The sequence below is a fragment of the Panthera leo genome, chromosome A1 (assembly GCF_018350215.1).
Source record: "Panthera leo isolate Ple1 chromosome A1, P.leo_Ple1_pat1.1, whole genome shotgun sequence".
In the NCBI taxonomy this organism is placed as follows: Eukaryota; Metazoa; Chordata; class Mammalia; order Carnivora; family Felidae; genus Panthera; species Panthera leo.
Window position 1 is genome coordinate 213,974,503 of NC_056679.1, and position 19,842 is coordinate 213,994,344.

The 19,842-nt window shown below is 37.4% G+C and overlaps 1 long non-coding RNA gene across 1 annotated transcript; it reads left to right on the forward strand.

Moving 5' to 3' along the window:
• Positions 1 to 2,066: 2,066 nt before the first annotated feature.
• Positions 2,067 to 15,583, forward strand: LOC122227979. Its single transcript, XR_006206333.1, has 3 exons — positions 2,067 to 2,134; positions 8,813 to 8,881; positions 15,493 to 15,583. It is a non-coding gene; the product is annotated as an uncharacterized LOC122227979 (long non-coding RNA).
• The last annotated feature ends 4,259 nt before the right edge of the window (positions 15,584 to 19,842 follow it).

Genomic DNA, 19,842 nt, shown 5'->3' on the forward strand with positions numbered 1-19,842 from the left:
ACAAAACTGTAGTCAGAATCATCTAGTAGAGGATGGAACACTGCCAGTCAGCTGAATTTAAGGTGCTTGCAATTGTTGGGAAGAGTTTTACTGCATTTCCCTTTCATAAGGAAAGTTCTATGTATGAAGCTCCTCCTTTCTTTGAACCTTCCAGGGTCTAAGATGCTCCCTATCCCAGGAACTTGCGTTGTGTGCTCTCTCTACACTGTCACAATATGTCGTCTTCTTTAGGTAACTTTACTTTTTTCCAGTCATCTCCTGCTTACTCTCAAACTTTACTTCTGGAAACATGAGGTGTAAAAGAGGTAGAACATAATTATAAAACTTACAGAGGCCCCGAATGTGTCAACCTTAGCCAACAGAGCCCTTGTAGGGATACTTATGGGGGTCATTATCATTATGGTCTAAGGTCATTAGGCCATAGTGGTCATTATTCTTATGGCCTAAGACCATGGCATTCTAATAAAAGAATCTAGGCAGTTGAACCAGAATCAAGTTTGAATCCCCTAGAATCCCTTTGGTTGGGCCGTCACCCAGGGAATGTTTGAACCAGATTGTCCTGGGATCACTACAGGGGAAAGGTGATATATCATGCCCAGGACAGGTCAAGGTAAGATTCTGGATTTTCAAAATTAGGTGTATACAAATCCCACTATCACTTTGTCCTGATCATTATCTAAAGGGTAATTATTTCTTGTTTTGTATTATTCCAGTATTATATTTTTTTCATAAGTCATATTGGATAGTTACTATCTCTCTACATGTCTGTTTTTCCTACAAAAGAGTAAGTTCTTTAAGGCAAGAAATTGTGACCTTTACCTTTGTATTCCTAGGGCCTACGAGGGTACCCATTAATGTAGAAGGCTTTTAAAAGTGTTTTTTAACTAGATTCAATGGTGAAAGATGGACTAGGGTAATATTTTTCAAATAAATATGAATTTTGTAAAATACACAGAATCTGATTAAAAAGGAAATGATTATTGATTAGTTATATGTGGAGGAAACAATATGTTTGGGGATAAATATTACATATTTTTTAAAAATTGTATAATTTCATATTACTTCAGGAAAAAGTCAATAAAAGTCTAGGAGATTAGTGTGTGTTTCTTGTGTTTTTTTCCCCATTGCATTAAACTATTTAGTAATGTTTTGGCATTTAATAGCTATCTATAGAATTATTTGATTGGATTATATTAATTTTTTGGTCTTAATGATGCTTATCAAATTAGTTCATTAAAGTGAAAAAAAATCAGACTAAATTTCAAAGTGCCTGCCTGAGATGAATGACAATTTCATGAAACTAAAGAGTCAAGCACTTAAAAAAAAAAAACAAACAGATTTTCTCTAGTTTTGTTCAAATATCTTGTGCTAAGTTTGGGCAACAGTGGGCAACGGGCTCTGGGTCTCTGGTTCAAGTGCTGATGTGCTTTTATTTGGAGAATTTCAGCCAGCCTGTTTTATAAAGGCAACACGAGAAGAGAAATTGTTGCAGATAAGCAGTGAATGTCTATGAATGGTGTGGGGGAATAACAAGCTTGTCTCTGAGGTATTGCTCACTCAATGGCATGACTCAATGGCATGCTTTGCTTGGCTTTCAAGTCTGACTTACTGCTTTACTGCTGGCCTATGAGGCTCACCTTCCCTTGTTTTTCCTCTAATTTCTTCTGAATGCACTCCCCAGGAAGTGAAAGTTACAACTTGTCTTGATAGACATTCCAAAGCCTATAGACTTGATGGACATAGAGAATGTATTCAGAAGCTTCCTGCTCAGCTATCACACTCTTTGTTCTTTTGTGCATATCCTAAGTGAACTTTGCTCCAGACAAATTAGCCTAGGGCAAGGCGTTATAAAGAGTTGATTCCAAGAAAGACACAAAACACAGGAAAAGGGAGTAGTTAGTCATTTATTTCCATTTATGTTCCTATTTTTAGCCAAACATTTATCATTTTCATCTTTAATTCTTCCTACTAATGTTAGTAATTCATAGTTTTACTTTGTTGTGAGCATAAAATTTTTTTGTCTCTTACAGTTTTTAAGCATTCGTCAATTTAAGGGGCAAGAAATCCTCACATTTAATGAGGGAACAACTTGATTAACATGTATGCTTGAGGTTTTTACTATCTGGAATTTGAGGTAACACTATAGATGTTATAGATTATTGAATTATGCTCAATCACTATATCTTACCTTGTGAAAAATCTTAATTTCATTAAGCAAAATGTTAACCTTCCAGTGTTTGATTCAACAGAATATCAGTGTCATTTTTTTTTTTTTTTCTGGGAAGTATTCCCTGACTTATGGTATATTATTAGAATAACATATCACACATGTTACAGTTGATTGTGTATATCTTGTGTATATGTCTGGCTTATTAGTGACTTGAGAGGGAAAGAAGAAAGTTCAGTTTGTACCTCAGTTTATCCATTTTCTAGCCTTGTACTTGGTAGACAGAAAACACATTGTCCATTGCCTGTTGAGTTGAAGTAAATCCTAGTCTCATCTAAAAACTTAGTATGGTTGCTTAATTTTAACAGGAACATGAAGATGAATTGTTATAGTGCTCTCTTTCATGAACAAGAATTTTCTCTTCTTAAATAAAGATTGTAGTACAGGCTTTTCTTTTTCTTGTTTTATAATGTTATAATAATGTTCTAAGTTACCACTTCAGGTACTTCAGCTCTTACTGGACTCTATAGTCAGACTTATCTCTCAGAAATGCTTCTAGTATATCTTTGCTCGAAATCCTTGGAAACATCCCCATTAGGAAGGGGTAAACTGGACTACTTTGCATCCCTTACAGTGGCTGACACGGTACTTTGTGTAGATATTCAATGGATGCTGATTAACTGGGAGATGTCAGCCTGAAGGTGGTTCTGACACTGGGCTGCTGAGTTCTGCGTTTAGCCACATCTAGTTAAATTCATGTATCAATGATGTGTATGAATACATAGAATGTATGCTTATCAGATTTGCAAATGACCTGAGGCTGAGATGGATGGCAAATATATTAGATGACAGAATCAGAATCTGAAAACATTTTGACAAGCTTCCTTTAACAGGATGAAATTTAATAGGGATAAAGGTAAAAGCTTACCTTAAAACAAAAAACAAAAAACAAAAAACTTTTTCTGCTGAACAACTGCAAGTAGAAATGTGGAAGACTCTAAGAAAGGACCATTAGTGGTACAGCAGCCACACACAGGCCAGTGGAGTAGAAGGAAGGAGGTGAAGGTTGGCCCACTGGCATTGGTTAGACCATATCTGAAGTCTTGTGTGCAATTCTGGGTTCCACATTTTCAGAGAGATACAGGTGAATTAGAATGTGGTTAGAGGATGTCAAAGGGTCTTTTCTTTTTATTAATTTAATTTAATTTAAATTTAATTTAATTATTATATTAGAGGGAGAGAGAGACCGAGCATGAGCAGGGGAGGGGCAGAGAGATGGAGACAGAATGTGAAGCAGGCTCCAGTCTCTGAGCTGTTAGCAAAGAGACCCACATGGGGTTTGAACCCATGAGCAGTGAGATCTTGACCTGAGCTGAAGTCAGATGTCTAACCGACTGAGCCACCCAGGTGCCCCAAAGGGTCTTAAATTTATGCTGTGAAATGAATATTTTTCTATGATCAGAGAAAATTCATAGGAAATATGCTGGTATTTTTTTTTTTTTAACAGTGGAAGTACTATCATGAGGAAAAGAGATTTGTCTGGTATTGCATGTTGTCAAAGTTTTGACTAGCATTCGCTATCTGGAAGTTACAGGGAAAACAACTTTGGCTAACTCTAGGGAAAAACTTTTTAATAGCCAGCTTTTAATTAAGTCACGAATTGCCCAGGAAAACATTGAGTTGTCCAATTTCTTTCCAAGAGAGGGAAAAATCCAATAAGGAGGAGGCTGCATGAAAACAACAGATACCACTACATACTTATTAGAATGGCTAAAATCCAAAACACTGACAACACCAAATGCTGGCAAGGATGTAGAACAACGAGAACTCCTACTCAGTTCCGGTGGGAATGCAAAATGGTTTAACCACTTTGGAAGACAGCTTGGCAGTTTCTTGCAAAACTAAATATATACTGTTATCATACCACCCAGACACCATGTTCTTTGCTGTTTACCCAAATGAGTGGAAAACTTATGTCCACACAAAAACATGTACTCAAATGTTTATAACAGCTCTATTCGTAATTGCCAAAACTCAGATGCAACCAAGATGTACTTCTCAAGGTGAATGGATAAACAAACTGTGGTACATCCAGTTTTCATTTATAAATAAAATAATAATAACAAAAAGTAATAAAAAGAAATGAGTTATCAAGCCATTAAAAGACACAGAAGTACCTTAAATGCATTTTGCTAAGTGAAAAAAAGTCAATCTGAAAGGGCCACCAGTATATCACATTTTGGAAAAGACAAAACCATGAAACACTGAAAAGATCAACGGTTGGCAGAGGTTGAATGGAAGGTGGGATACAGGGGATTTTTAGAACAGTGGTTTCCATATTATTATTTTGCTTACTCTGTATGATATTATAATGGTGGATACATGCAATTATATATTTGTCAAAACCCACAGAATGTATAACACCAAGAGTGAACCCTAATGTAAACTATGCAGTTTGGGTGACAATGATGTGTCAGTGTAGGTTCATGAATTGTAACAAATGTACCACACTAATGCAAGATATTAACGATAGGGGAAACTGTGTGTGGGAGATGGGGGGTGATGGGGGTATATGGGAGCTCTATATACTTTCTTTTTTTTTAATGTTTATTTATTTTTGACAGAGAGACAGAGCATGAGCAGGGGAGGGGCAGAGAGAGAGGGAGACACAGAATCCAAAGCAGGCTCCAGGCTCTGATCTGTCAGCACAGAGCCCGACACGGGGCCTGAACCCACAGACTGCGAGACCATGACCCGAGCCGAAGTCGGACGCTCAACCAACCGAACCACCCAGGCATCCCTCTATATGCTTTCTATAAACCTAGAACTGCTCTTTAAAAAAAAAGGATACATGAGTTAGTGATGAGGTAGGGCATAGTGACTGGGATCTACTGGCCTGAGGCTTTTCCTGTGGCATCTAATAAGGGTCTGTAGAGATTGCAGTGAGGAAGAGAACTGACCTCAGTAGCAGAGGAGCAGTTTCCAGTGTCGGGTGTAAAGGACACTTGGAAAGCATAGAGGGGAACTGCAAAATAAAGAGGAGTTTATAAGGTAGAGTGTTAGGCAGCAGGAGAGTAAGACTCCAAGATGGAAAACAAAGACATTAACGAGTTCTCATGGCTTCTGGAGTCTGGTGTAGGACAGCTGGTTCAAAGGCATAAAGAGTGGCTGACCTTGAACTTCCTGTCTCTGGAGGAATTTACAATAAACTGGAGACTACTTTCTGGAAATGCTACACACACATAGACACAGACACACACAAATATGTATATATACACACATATGTATATACGTACCCACATGTATGCATACATAATTGTATACAGACACGTGTACACCATATATACACATAGATATATTTATATGTAAATGAATATACACATAAAGATAATTTTAGATACTGAGAAACACTATTAAGAATATAAAATAGATCTATGTGATGGAAATAACACTGGCAGGGTGGAGGGAGATGAGCTTTATCAGGGATAGTCAGGCAAGGTCCTTTATGGAGTAGGTAGACATTGGAGCTGATACCTGAAAGATGCAAAGAAAGCAGATATGATAAGGGCTGAAAAAATAACACTGAAGCAAAACTACATATTTTTACATTTAATTGTTAATATTCTATTAGTTTCCTTTGGAGTGTGTGTGTGTGTACATGTGTGTGTTATGTGTGTGTGTATGTGTGTGTTATGGAGTGTGTGTGTACATACATGTGTGTGTATGTTATGGAGTGTGTGTGTGTGTATGTGTGTGTTCTGCCGTTAGTAAGGGAGAAGGGAAAGTATTTAGAAAGCAAAGGAAGAAAAGACAAAAATAGAAACCAAGCTATTTCAAGGATTGAACTCAAGAATCTTACAAAAGGTGTTTAGAAAGACATGGCACTCTAGGGGTGCCTGGGTTGGCTCAGTTGGTTAAGCATCCAACTCTTGATTTCAGCTCAGGTCATGACCTCATGGTCTTGAGATTGAGCCCTGTGTTGGGCTCCGCGCTGGGTATGGAGCCTGCTTAAAAGATTCTCTCTGTCCCTTTCCCTCTACCGCTCCCCTCCCCGGTTGCACTCATTCTCAAAAAACAAAAACAAAAACAAAAACAAAAACAAAAACAAAAAAATGTGGGACTCTAGTACTTACCAAGAATGACAATGGATCATTTTTCTCGTAATGGATCTGAAGAATAGCTTCCTACCTAGCCTGGGAAAATTTGATTACTTTCTCAAGTTAAAAAAAACATAAGCAAGAATTGTGATAATAGTTTGTGACAAAAATTTTTAAAATTAAAAAACCTTTTTTGGATGAATTATCTACCACAAACTATGTAGCTCTCAGAGTAAAACATTTATTTGTGAGCATGGCCTTTTTTTTTTTTTCTGGTAAAAGAGGTGACAGAAAAAGGGTATGGTCAGAAGCACTGTGAAATGACCAAGCTGTGCACACACTGGGGCACATGTCTTTTGCTTCTTATGGTCCTGGGGGAGATGTGAAGAGATGAAACACATTCAGTCATGCATACAGGCTTTGCGAATGTACATAGGTCTAGAACAGCTATGAGAGAAGAACGAAGTGAGAACAGGGAGTAGCAGGAGAGAAGTAGGGGTGATGGAGAGCATGATAGTAGAACAGCATAGGACGAGAGAGAGAGGAGAGAGACACACGACTCCCTGTAATGTGATCTGGGAGAGAATATTTAAGCCATGAACTTACCAAAGATTTATGAATGGGTCACCCATGATCTGGTAATGACCAGTGCAAACGTGCAGTTGTCTTAAGTAATGTCGCCTGTAAGAAGTCAAAAGTGTCATGTTCTCTCCTCTTTCAAGTTTTTGTGTCTTCTCCCCATGTTCTTTTTCTGTGAAAAGGCAGATACTCATCAGGCTTATGATGTGCTATTACACCTGTTTAAAGGTCTATCCAAGATTTTGGTTGGTGGCCTTCAAAATGTTTGCCCATGACTGTTCAAATCTCTCAGGCTGCAGTTGAGAATCGTTGAAGAGCTGTTGTACATGGTAGACCATGGGGCTTTCCTGTTGCTTTCGGAGTTCCACCTCTGCAACTTCTGTCAGGCAGTTTCACTCCATGTCATACATCTGCAAAGTCAAATTCAAGGAAACCCATTCACCACAGTGAAATTCAGTAATAATTTAAGCGGATATACTTCAGCACAAAAGGATTTATTTTGGTGTGTTTTTAGGGCTTGGTACAACACACTGATACAAAAATACTAAATCACCAGGAAAAAAAAGTAGTATTGTAAAGGATGTGAGAAGGGAAAAAAGAACAAAGGACTTTTCTCCAATCAAATGCAAATGAAAATGACCCGCAAGATTCTGAAAACACTCTTTCTCCTGACAATGAACATTTTCATGCGGTGAAATCCATTTTTGAGACTCATTAGCAAACGCTGTGATCTTGCTTATTTTGTATAGCAGCGTCTGGTTATTTCAAATTGATTAGGAGACCTCTGATGTGGGAGAGCGAATCACTGAACTACCCCAGGTATTTCTGTAATTGGTTATCATGCTTAATTACAAATGTTTCAGCACAGCCAATTTATTCTGGAGCAGATTTTCCTTGCTTTTCCGCTGCTGCTCCTGCCAGTGCTGTTTTCTGTTTTCAGGGAGAGAGAAGAGAGAGAGTGAGAGAAAGCGTGTGCACGCAAATTAACCTTCTCCTGGGCATGTTTTGGTTCTAAAAAAAGCAGATTAATGGATTGATAGATTCATTCAAGGTATTCTATCAATAGCAGTAGTTAAAAAAGGAAAAAAATGGAAACGTGTGTATTGGTTTGTAGTGGGAGGTCACTCGTTGCAAACTGTTACCAATCCTCCCTGGTTCTATTATTTCCATTAACTAGTGCTGAGAGCAGGAAGTTCAGTGCTCTCATCTCTCTCACCCTGCCACGGTGCTGGCTGACCTTCATGTATTCAATCCACTTGCTCCTGAGCTCATCAGAAATAAATGGACTAGAATAGAACAGAATATGGCTCCACATCGAGCTATTCATCGTCTGGTGATCCTGAAGACCTGAGTAACTGGCTAGTTGTGCTGATGTCCTGGGCTACGGACGGGGCACACATTACATTCTCCACACTCTCTCATTCACAGCCTGGGGCATTCCAGAGTCCAGTAATGGGAGGTGGGACTCTGGCCAGGGTCCTGGCATTGTGCCTCCTGCCTCAGCCCTTCTGTGAGGATCTGCGTGAACTTTGCAGCACCAAAGAGAGCTAGCAAGACCCTGAGTGTGATATCTCATGATCTGAATGAGACTTAGGAATATGTGGACATTGTTTTTTCCTGGGCCATCCCTTCTGAAGACTACACATCACCTAATAAGATATGTCTTCTTATCTGTGAAACAACAGATACTTTCGGTACAAAAGCAGAACATGTATAATTTGATGTCCACTTTGATTTCTAAGACTTTCAGATTTAAAGAGTGTTGTCATTATTATCTTAAGAACTGAAGTAAACTTTCAAATAAAAGTAGGTTCTAAAAAAAAAATCCTGTTGCTAAAGAATGGGAGGGGTTAGATTTGATCCAGTTTAATTCCCCATTGGTGAAATTTACTGGATATCTGTGGGAAATTATTTAAATAATGGTGCTGGGATGGCTCCTTGAAATAAGTTAGGCTAATTTACCTTTCAGATGATAGAGATCAAAAGAAGTCAAGGTCAGAAGTGGTACAGCTGCAACCAGAATCCAGCTTTACTTCAGGTGATTAAAAAAACAAAAAAAGTTTTCTGTTTTCTCTGTATTCTCCCAAACCAGCATCCTCCTTATGTCAGGAATTTTCTGTCCCTGTAGAGTGATATCATTTTGTTTTTGTTGCCACGATATACAGGAATTGTTGATGATAATATGGAATATAATTAATTATAAGGAATTACATTTTTCATTTTTCAGTGTTTATTTTAGAATCTAGTGAAATTTGAGTTTGATTCTTTAACATTTGAGTACACAGAGGAAGTACTTGTCTTCTGTGGCAAAGATATCTATTTTGTAGTCTCTGGTATTTACTATCAGCACTTTAGTAAACTTCTGTAAATCATTATTGAGGGTGAGAATTAATTTTAAGAAAAGTAGCCATTGGCAACGTTCACATAAATGTGTGAGAAAAACATTCCAAATGGGGATTTTATAGTCACTGAAGGAAAAGCTCTTCTGTTATATTAGAGCTGCCAAAAGAATTCAGAACTCGAAAGATCCAAATGACAGCAAAGCAGATTGAAGCCGCTCTTCCCTCTACATTCTCCTTTCTTTATGCATTCAGGGCTCTGCATCAAGAAAACTTACATGCAAGGGGTGCAGAACAGATCCAATTATACAGAGCTCTAGCTAATGTCTGATGCTTTAAGTACTTTTCAGAATTTTTGTAGATCTCTATAGAACCATCTCTCAATTTCTCAAAGTAATGAGGAAATCCTTGGAATACATTACCCCAAAACCCATAGAAAGAAGTAATTAGCATTCATTACCAATTTTATTTCAATGGCTAATTGCCCTTCATACCCATATATTGATACAAAAAACTGGACAGTCAAGTAGCATTTAGTATCATTTATTATATGGATATGGAGAGAATGGTTAAAAGGAAGTTTTTGCTGCTCCAAAAAATCTGCAAAAATTTGCACATAGTTTGATAGAGTGCTGTGATTCATTGAAAACCTGACCTGACACCAGTGAGTGGAATGGGCAGAGGAAGGTTCTTGATTGGTAGGATGGATACCATTGCATTTGAGGAGTAGGAAAGGAGTGGCCGTGAGGTGAAGGGGGTGATGTGGCACTTGTATGTATGTATGTGTGGTCTCACACCTGCGATGGGCCTAAATGAGCGTAGACAAAAGTTTGAGACACTTTGGTGTGAGTGTCCCCCGAGAATGATGAATTAGGCAAATTTCTATTTGAGGGGCATACTTCTAGGTTTTCTGGTCTTAGAAAGCAGAAGACCCCACTAATCTTTGAAACACCAGAGGGCTGCAGATGTCCATAAAATTACCTCATCTCATTCTGGCCCCCTTGCATTATGGCCCCCTTGCATTACAGGATAGGAAAAAAAAAAAAGAATATATTTGATATTTTGACTCATGGAAAATTTCTGGAGCTCTCTTATAAGCTGAGCACTGTCCCAGGAGCTTTTGCTTGCATATTGGGGCCCAAGCAACAGAAAACACACTAAAAATAGGAAATTTGGGAAGGATATAATAATAGGATAATTAAAAAAATGTGTGGGTTTTATGTAAAAGAACCATAAGAGCTTGTGAGTCATCTCAGGGCTAGTAAGAATAGAATTGGAATGTCTTTATTACCCTTAGGCCTGAGTGGCAGTTGGAACTCAGAGAGAGGACTGAGTGTCAGGGGTTCTAGCTCACAGGAGGGATACTGAATAGTAGGCCTTTAGAGAAAGCTGGGGGAGTTAAGTACCTACCCCCAACTCTCCTTCCTCCATCACACCTCATGCTGGGAGTTTCTATTAGCTGAACTCAATTAGAAAAGTGAGAGAAAGGGAGCTCGTTGATGCAGTCTGTTGTGGGTCAACATCTTAGTGGAGAGGTCAGCGTATAGAGGGAGCTCAATAGAAAGAGAATGTCCCGAGAATGTTGAGGATGCATGCTTTCTCTTATTTCATTGCTCAAACAGCCCAGGGTGTGTGTGTGTGTGTATGTATGTATGTATGTATGGATGGATGGATGGATGGATGGATGGATGGATGGATGTATTTTAAGGAGGCTCCATACCCAGTGTGAAGCTCAGCATGGGATTTCAACTCATGACCCTGAGATCAAGACCTGAGCTGAGATCAAGAGTTGGATTCTTAACTGAGTGAGCCACCTTGGGCATGGGTTTTAGTTGCAAACAACAGAAACCAACTATAGCTGGCTTAAGCAGGAAAGGATTTAGAGAGCCTTCTGGAATCCCTGGGACACCTGTTAAACCAGGTTCTGGGAGAACACCACTGCTGCTTACCTGGGTTTGCGTCAGAGACACTATTGCTGCTGCTACTACAGCAAGTGCTAATTTTGCCTTCACAGCCAGAGATTCTTCCTCATGGACCATTTTTCTTGTTTCACCAGCTGCTGATTTAAAACTGGGGTGGGTGCCTAAGACTGGCAGACTCTTGACTGAGGTGGAGGAGTGAGTACTTGGCATCATTAGCTTTCTATAGAGGTTCAGTACTTCTCACAAGAATTTTTAGGTGAAGAATGCTCCAAATTTAGGGACTAGGTTCCAGTGATGGGTGTCCAAAAAGCATGTCAGATGTCACTACATGTGGGTTTTATTAGCTCCATTCTGTAGATGAAGATCAGGTTCAGAGAGGCTAAAAAACTTGCCAAATTTATAGCTTTAGTTGAGAGTCAAACCGTAAGAGCAAGTTTTGGCTCTTTCTACTATGTCAAAATTTCTCTCAACTCTTTCAGATAATTCAATCTGATTTCCACTTTAGTGAATTCGTTTTATTCGTTTTCTTTTAAAGACAGCACTGGATAGTTTTTTGAAAGTGCAAATGATTCTCAAGTTATCTTGGATGAAGAAATATATGAGAAATACATAAAAAAAGGAATAGTGAGAGGAGACATGTTTTCTGAGTATTAACATATAATTGAATGCTGTAGTGATAGGAATAGCATGGTATAGGTAGAGATGTATAGATTAACACTCGATTGGAAGTGCCAAAAATAAAGGCCCAGAAGTATAATACTGAAGTGTGTGATAAAAGTGGAATTTTAATACAGTGGAGGAAAGGGTAGATGCTATCATCAGTTTGTTGGGACACCCTGCTGACCATTTGATTAAAAAATTACATCATATACTAATTGAATTCCAAATGCATTAAATGTTTTAGTATGAAAAAGAACAAAAGAAAATGTAGGCAGATAGTTATGTAATCTTGTTCTGTGTGAAGTGTTTTTAAGTATGGCACCAAAGTGAAGAAGACAGAAAAAACTATTGCTAGACTGGAGTATGTGAAAAGTAAACATTACTCCCTGGCAATCACAATATGACAAACAGCCACCTGGAAAAACACCTGCAAAATATATAAAATAAAAGAGCTAATATTCTTGGTACGAATAGAGAAACATTCACAGAAGAAGACATGATATGGCCAATTAACATATGGAAGGATATTAATCTCATTTGTAATCAAATGAATTCATATTTCAACAAAATTAGAAATTAAAGCAATTAACAATATCCAAGGTAGGCAAGAATGTGTGTGTATGTGCTTTTTATTTTATACTTTCTTACTGGGATCAAAATTGGATAAGTTTCTTTGGAGAGTTATTTGACATTATAGACTAAAACTCTTTAAAACACAAATACCCTTTGTTGAAACAGTTTCATTTCCAGGAATTTTTCATCTTGAAATAGTTCAAGAAACATAAATTATGTAGAGATGAAATTTGTAATAGAAAAAATTTTATTTATTAGAATGTATTTTCTTAATAGAAAAAATTAGGAAAAAAGCTACTAATTATTCATAAACTGGGGATGCTAAATAATTCATACACATTTATAAAGTGAAATAGTACTTAGTCATGAGAAGGCACATATCTATGGATATCAAAAGAGACCCATGATATATTTTCAGTTGGAAAAAAATAGGGTATAAAATACTATGAATAGCATATGTAATGTTTGTAAGAAAAGAACTTTATGTATAGAAAAACTGAGAAGATTATGCTCTAAATTGTAAACAGTGATTTTGTCTCACTAGCAGCATCTGAAATAATGTTATCATCATGTTAGTTATCACGTTGGTTTTCCTTTATCCATTTTGACATTTTCCAATTATTTTATGATTAAACATTGATAAACATAAAAAACAAAAAAAATCTGTTTATGTTTTGAAAAACAAGTAAAAGATACATATATTACGTACATACATTAAGCAACATATAAAGACTAGTTTTCATGGTCTCATTTTACATGATTTTTTTTAGTGTAATTGGGTGTGTGTGTGTGTGTGTGTGTGTGTGTGTGTGTGTATGAGGGAGAGAGAGAGAGGTTGAGAGAGAGTAAGAAAAGGGTAGAAAGAGGCAAGGAGGAGAGAAACATGGAGAATATAATGATTTGTCCTAATTTTCAATCCTCGGATGATGTGGAGGGAGAGAATTGATCACTGTAACCTGCACCTAAATCCTGCTTTGATCACAAGACCTTTCTTAATTCTAAAGGACTACTTTATAGGTGAGATTAGGTTTGATTATCAAGGGACCTTCACTTTGGTCCTGTAGAGAGCCAACAGGGCCTCATATCTGAGAATGAAGAGACTTCTGTATTCAGTGCTCTTCTGAAACCTAAGTGGCTTTTATAAGGATGGGCTGTGGATAGAGAGAAGGAAGAGAATAGCTTACAAGGAAGAAATAAAAGAGAAAAATGGAAAGGAAATAACATGTATAGAGAGGAACAGGAAATGGAGCCCATAAGGAAAATAAAGGACACAGTCAGACAATTAAAAAAAAGGAGAAGCTCCTTTAAGTTTCCTCATAGAGTGCCAATCTTAGAATGGATCACAGTGATCTACTCTAACCTGTTCTTAGTACAGTTGAGGAAGCTGAGGCCCCAAGAATTTAGGTGGCTTGCTCAAAGCCATTTGATTAGTCCACCCAGATCTGAGACTGGAATTTAGGTCTTCTATCCCCCAACCCAGTGATGTTTCTACTAGCACGTAGTTCTTTCAGGAAGTATTAGATCAGCAAGATCATTAATTAATGACATTAGTGTGGAACAGATGTGGGCATTAGTACAGAAAGATGACTGATAATCCCAGGAGTTTGAGATTGCTTCTTTTTGTGGATTTTGCTACTTTTTATTGTGTCTAGTTTATAAAATTTAGTGTTTTCTTTTTTTTTTTCCTAAAACAGAATGTTGTATTTAGGAAAGTATCTTTCAATGAGAGGGTTCTAAAAAGACAAATAGAGCTAATTTTCCAAATAGTTGAATAATACTCTATGAGGGTCACAAATAATAGAGACCTGATGATAATAACACTTATTTTTCTTAAGCAAGTATTTTCACGTTTTCTGTTGGAAAAGATTAAAGGACCAATACTCAAGAGACAACTTCAAGAAGCAAGTCAGCATTTTTGACCAAGTTTTCTCTCTTTGCATATAGGCAACACACAGCAAGAACAGCAGCAAAGGGATTTGCCAAGTGAAAGGAAAGAACATTTGAAGCAAGAGAGAAATAATTTCCTAGCAAGAAGGGCTATGTGGTGATGGTTCAGCTGGTGATCCATTATGCCTGTTAAGAGGCCAAAGAGAACTGTAGATCTCTCAGGTCCACGGGGGCAGAGGCAAGGGAATAAGTTGAAGGGAACACCGGAAAAAATGAAGTGCCTTAACAGCTGAAAAAGGCTGATGGATGTGCTCCGCACCTCAGAAGACAGAGCTCCCAGCAGGAGAATAAAGAGTGCAACAGAGCAGAGCCTGCTAGAACCACACAGTTAGGGAACTGATCCTCTAATAACCTCCCGTTTCAGGAGTTTATAATGTGCTATAAAAACCCCCTGTCTCTAGACTAAAACCTGGCACGACCACACTTAACTGCATTTTACTGCCATCACACAAATCCCCGATTTGCTGTTACTTTCTCTTAAATAGGGCTGGATCTATTTTCAGCATTGCAGGTGCCAAGATGTTTTGTAAAAATTCTCCGTGGAGAATGGATTTGATTTTTAAAATGCAGAAACTGGATTTCAATTCTTAAATTGAAATGCTGGACTAGGCACCAAGGACATTTTGATTAAATCATGCCTATGTTCAGGCTATTAATTCCAGTTCGGATGGTGTCCGTAGATACAGAAAACTACTTGAAAAGCAGAGATATTCAGAGTCTTCAATGGGTGAAGGTCATCTAATAGCTAACTCTTCTCGGTGGCCTTCATAACAAAATTTCGAGAAGCTTTTACTTCTCACACATATTGGCAGTTCCGTTTACTTCCTGTGAAGAGGAAATGAAATATTTTGTAGAAGAGTCTATTGATACTTAAAAAAATAGACCCAATAATAGACATAGTATTTACGTGTGCATTTCAAATATTGCAACCACCAGTAGTAATGAGTGTTCTTATGCCTTCACCTGACTCAGTTTTATTTCAGTGGTTGGTTACAGGTCATGATCTATCCATTCTATGCTAACCAGAATATTCTATGCTAACTAAAACAGGCTGACTAGAATTCCAGTTAAGTTAAATGACTGTGTACAGTCAAATTCAGAATCAGAAATAAAAGGTCATTGTATCTTTCCTTTTCTACGTCACTCTCTATAATTAGAATACATTATAATGTATTATTATTCACTAATTTCCAATTATTTCTTCCTAGGTACACAGGATATGCTACCAAGTATAGGAGAAAAAAGGCTGCCATCATGGAAGCATAATAAAGTAAAACCCACACTTAACTGTTTAGAGAACCAAAGGCCTAATTAAACAATTTAGAATATTTTATAGTTTCTCAGATTTGTTCCTGAAAAAAGGGTCACTTTGATAGTCCAGCTGTTCCAGCTAATTATTTTCAAAGTGAACTGCTATTTGCTCTTGCTTCTATTGGTTTATTTACTTTCAAGTTAGAGGTCCAGCTTCAAGCTGATATTAAAAAAAAATTTTTTTTAATGGTTATTTTTTGAGAGAGAGAGAGAGAGAGAGAGAGAGAGAAACAGCATGAATGGCGGTGTGGCAGCACAGAATCCGAAGCAGACTCCAGGCTTTGAGCTGTCAGCATAGAGCCTCACACAGGGGTTCGAATTCATGAACTGCAAGGTCATGACCTGAGCTGAAGGTGGATGCTTAACCGACTGAGCCACCCAGGTGCCCCATCAAGCCGATATTTTTAATTCAAAGGCCAAAATAATCCTCTTCCTCCTTTTTGAGCAACTAGTGGGCTAAATATGCTCTTCTAGGGAAGAAAAGTTTTGTACAACAGGTGGAAAAACCTTATGTTTTGCTCAGCTTTAAGCTATGTGTTGTAATTTTCTTTCTCTTGTCACCAGGGTCCATATATGGTGAATTAAAAAGCATCCTTACCTTTACCCCTGGCTAATTATTTTAACTGATTAAGACTGGGTTCTGGAAACAGACTAAGAACTTTCACAGGATCTCTCTTGTACGTGGGGTCTTTTGATTCCGTTTTTAAGGTTGAGCTCTTTTACTTTGATTACCTGAATTATGGGATGCTGCGTTGCTTTTTATTGGGAACCTTCTTCAGTTTTTTTTGTGTATTTTGAACTATGTAAGTCAGTTGGTGCAGTGATTAGAGTGTAACTGGTCTACAGTTGTTTTTGTCCAGTTTTCTCAAGTACTTTGTACGATAAAGTTCTAACTGGGACCCATCTGTATATGGTGCACTTGGAACATGTAAAAGAAACACATTATGTGTCCTGGGAGATGGCTTCCTGGAGGAATGTCAGTTGAGTCTTGTTAGTTGAGTCTTGAACAATCAGTATAAACTGCCAAATGCATGTTTCTTTTTTTTTTTTTTTTTTGCTTTTTTGCACATGAATTCTAGGCAGAAGGAACTGTGGGTGAATTTCCAGAGATAAAGTATGGTGAATTTATAAAACTTGGTGCGACTGTAATGTGGGGTGTATGTGTACAGGGAAGGGAGATTAATGCAGAGGAAAAAGATAGAACATGAAGTCTGGAAGATAGGCAGGATCCAGATGTATAATGGCCTCAACAGGGTCTGTGGAAAGGAAGGAGGAACTCAAAAGATTTAAAAAAATGTAATCAATTGTATACAGTTAGACAATTACTTAACATTGGAGCCCTTTGAGAACTTTAAAATTTGTCATTGTGCCGCCTAGCAGGCTGTTCTCTAGGCTTCATAAATTCATAGTCTTTCAACTGAACAGAGCAATTTGCTGAGCTTCCCAGTGGCAGGGCTTTCCCTTTCCAGGTGCAATAAATTCCTTAGGACCTCTTCTTTCCTTTTTCCCTCCAGAGTTTTTACCATACCGGATTCTTTCCCAGATACAAACTATTGTATTAATGGGTAAATCTAGATTAAAGTTATTCCTCCCTTGTCACATGTTTGCATTTGAGCTGGGAATCCTCAGAAATGGCTTTCCTGGAGATTTCAGGCCCCATGCCAGGCATGAAGGGATGTGAGCTCTCAGCTCATCTCAAGCGAGGCCATGCAAGTGTCTGTCTACACTGACTTCAAAGACATTTAATTTTGGTTGGTGCTTAATCTGGTGTGCCTGTGAGAAGCTCACCATTACACTGTCTAAAACTAAACTGAGTATGTGTGGATGTGTATTTAGACTCAGCATAATGGCATGTGTATGATTTTTTAAATTTAAATTTCTTTCTTTTCCTTTTTTCTTTCTTCTTCTTCTTTTTTTTTTTTTTTGAGTTTGTGCTTTCAAGAATCAACTAAGAAAGTTCTGTTATTTGATCCTGCTGATGTTCCCTTTCAGACAGCTGCCACCAGCACTGCTTGGCCACTTCCTTTTTATTTCCTATTCCCTTTTAACTGTCTAGCTTACTTTGATATGATTTCATCTCTCTCTGTAATGGCAATGAGAGAGGATGTTTTTTCCCAAGGCCATGGCATGATATGCCTTTTAATTCATTTTAGGCTTATTACCTTGCAAATGTAAGAATGAATTAGGGTTCTGTTTGCCTGGGCCAAGCATGTTTTAGACATGTTGAAAGGTGAAAGTGTACATCAGACCACATGTACGCCTGATAGCCCCTTTCTGTGACAGAATTGGTTGTTAGAAGTTTGATTCTTGGGTCTGCCACTTTTCTATGTTGTGACTTTGGATAACCCACATAATCTATCTGCTAACTGCCTTTCTTTTTATAAAATAGTAAAAAATATATCATTTTACCTTCCTGAACTTCCAGGGATGTCGTGCGCTTTCAGATCAGGTGTGAAAGTTGCTTTGAATTCCATGAATTCCACGCAAGAATGCTTTTAAAACAGCTTAATACAAAAATGGTGAATAGAGAGCATATTTTGTTTTGGAAAACAATGTGTATTTTTTTTTTTTTTTACAAATAATATTTCCATTGCACAATTACAGTTAAATTTTTTTTTTACTGTGATTTCTGGATCTTATTTTAACACATGATTTAACAATATGCTGTGCTTTTGACAGCATTATACATCTTTCTCTAGAAATCTGTAAGACTGTGCTGTTAATTTGAACCTAAGGAGTGAATCCGGTCCCCAGTGAATATTGCCACCACTGGAATCTGATGTCCTATAAACAATCCACAAAATAAAAATCACAGGTAATGTGGCTATACTGTGGAGGAACTCTTTTCAGTAGATCATAGTAACTATTTTGCAATGCAGTTTTCTTTCTCAGTCACTTCCTTTTGGCTGACCTATTGGTAACTCTAAGATGGGATCCATTACTGTATAACTTTAGGAGGAAGAAAGCTTTGTAATTAACACAGAGACCATACATTTATGTTAAGTAGTATGCATAATGAAGTGCCCTTATATTTATATTTACAATTCCTTGTTATTATATACCTTCAATTCTTCCCATGTTGGATGGTGGCAATTTGCCACAATTTTTTTTGTTTTTTTTCAGAGGAGAGGGAACATATGGTCAGTTCCATAGATTTGAAAATTCAGACCATACGTACCCACTAATGAAATGATTCTGGAATTATGGAAATTGCTTCTTTCTCTCTAAAGACGGAAACTGATTCCCAGCTCTGGTTTTACTGCCCTCCAGGGTAGCTTCAAACATCCCAGAAAGTGGCATGAAAATTTTAAGACAAAATTAATTTAAACTCATTCTAAATTAAAAACAAATGCGTGCCAAATGGTGCTGTTAAAGAAATATTATCTTGATATCTGATAAATGCAATTTCTAACCTGAATGTATTCTATTCAGTGCACACTATGTACTAGATGGGGACTATAAGGAGGCGTGGTGTGGTCCCACTGAAAAGAGCATACAGGGAGGAAGAATTTCGTTATTCTATAGAAATTTCTTCTTCCAGATTTTCTAATTAAGGCTTGAGATAATTTCAGGACAATGTGAAAGTGGCAAAATTATAGTTTAAGGTTGACCCCTGTTTTCTGGTAAATCTGAGTTCCGTTTGAACTATAGATAAACCTCCACACAAGGATGAAGATGTTTTGTCTCATATTCTGTTCACTTTATGCTGTCTGTCCATCGGTATTGAGTTGCTCATTAATCCTTCCTGATGTCACCTACCAGCTGTCTATTAAAGTACTCATAAGAAACATCCTCTTTACTTCACTGCATCATTACCATGCTTTTAAAAGAATTATTGTGTCAATTAATTGGCCTTCAGGAGTAAGAACATTATTAATCATGGCAGTCTGGTCGCCAGTATTTTTGTATCATTTCTTCTATTCTGATCCCTTCGCTAAAGTTCAGCATAATTTATTTTGAGCCCAAAGTCATGTTATTTCTCCTATGCCTCCGCGAGTTCTTTGTCTCATCATAAATGGGACTTTTTTCCCTTTATTTTCTTAAAACATCTTTAGGATTATATCAAGGTAATTCTTAAGTTTATAGTTCACACAAAATCTTGTCATATTACTGTTCCATTTATTTGAAATCAAAGTAAAATCACTTACTTTCCTTGACTCATGAGTAATTTCTGTAGCAGTGGGGAAAAAATAAGATTTATTTAAATTTTTCCCATTTGATGGATATATAATTCATATAGAACCTTG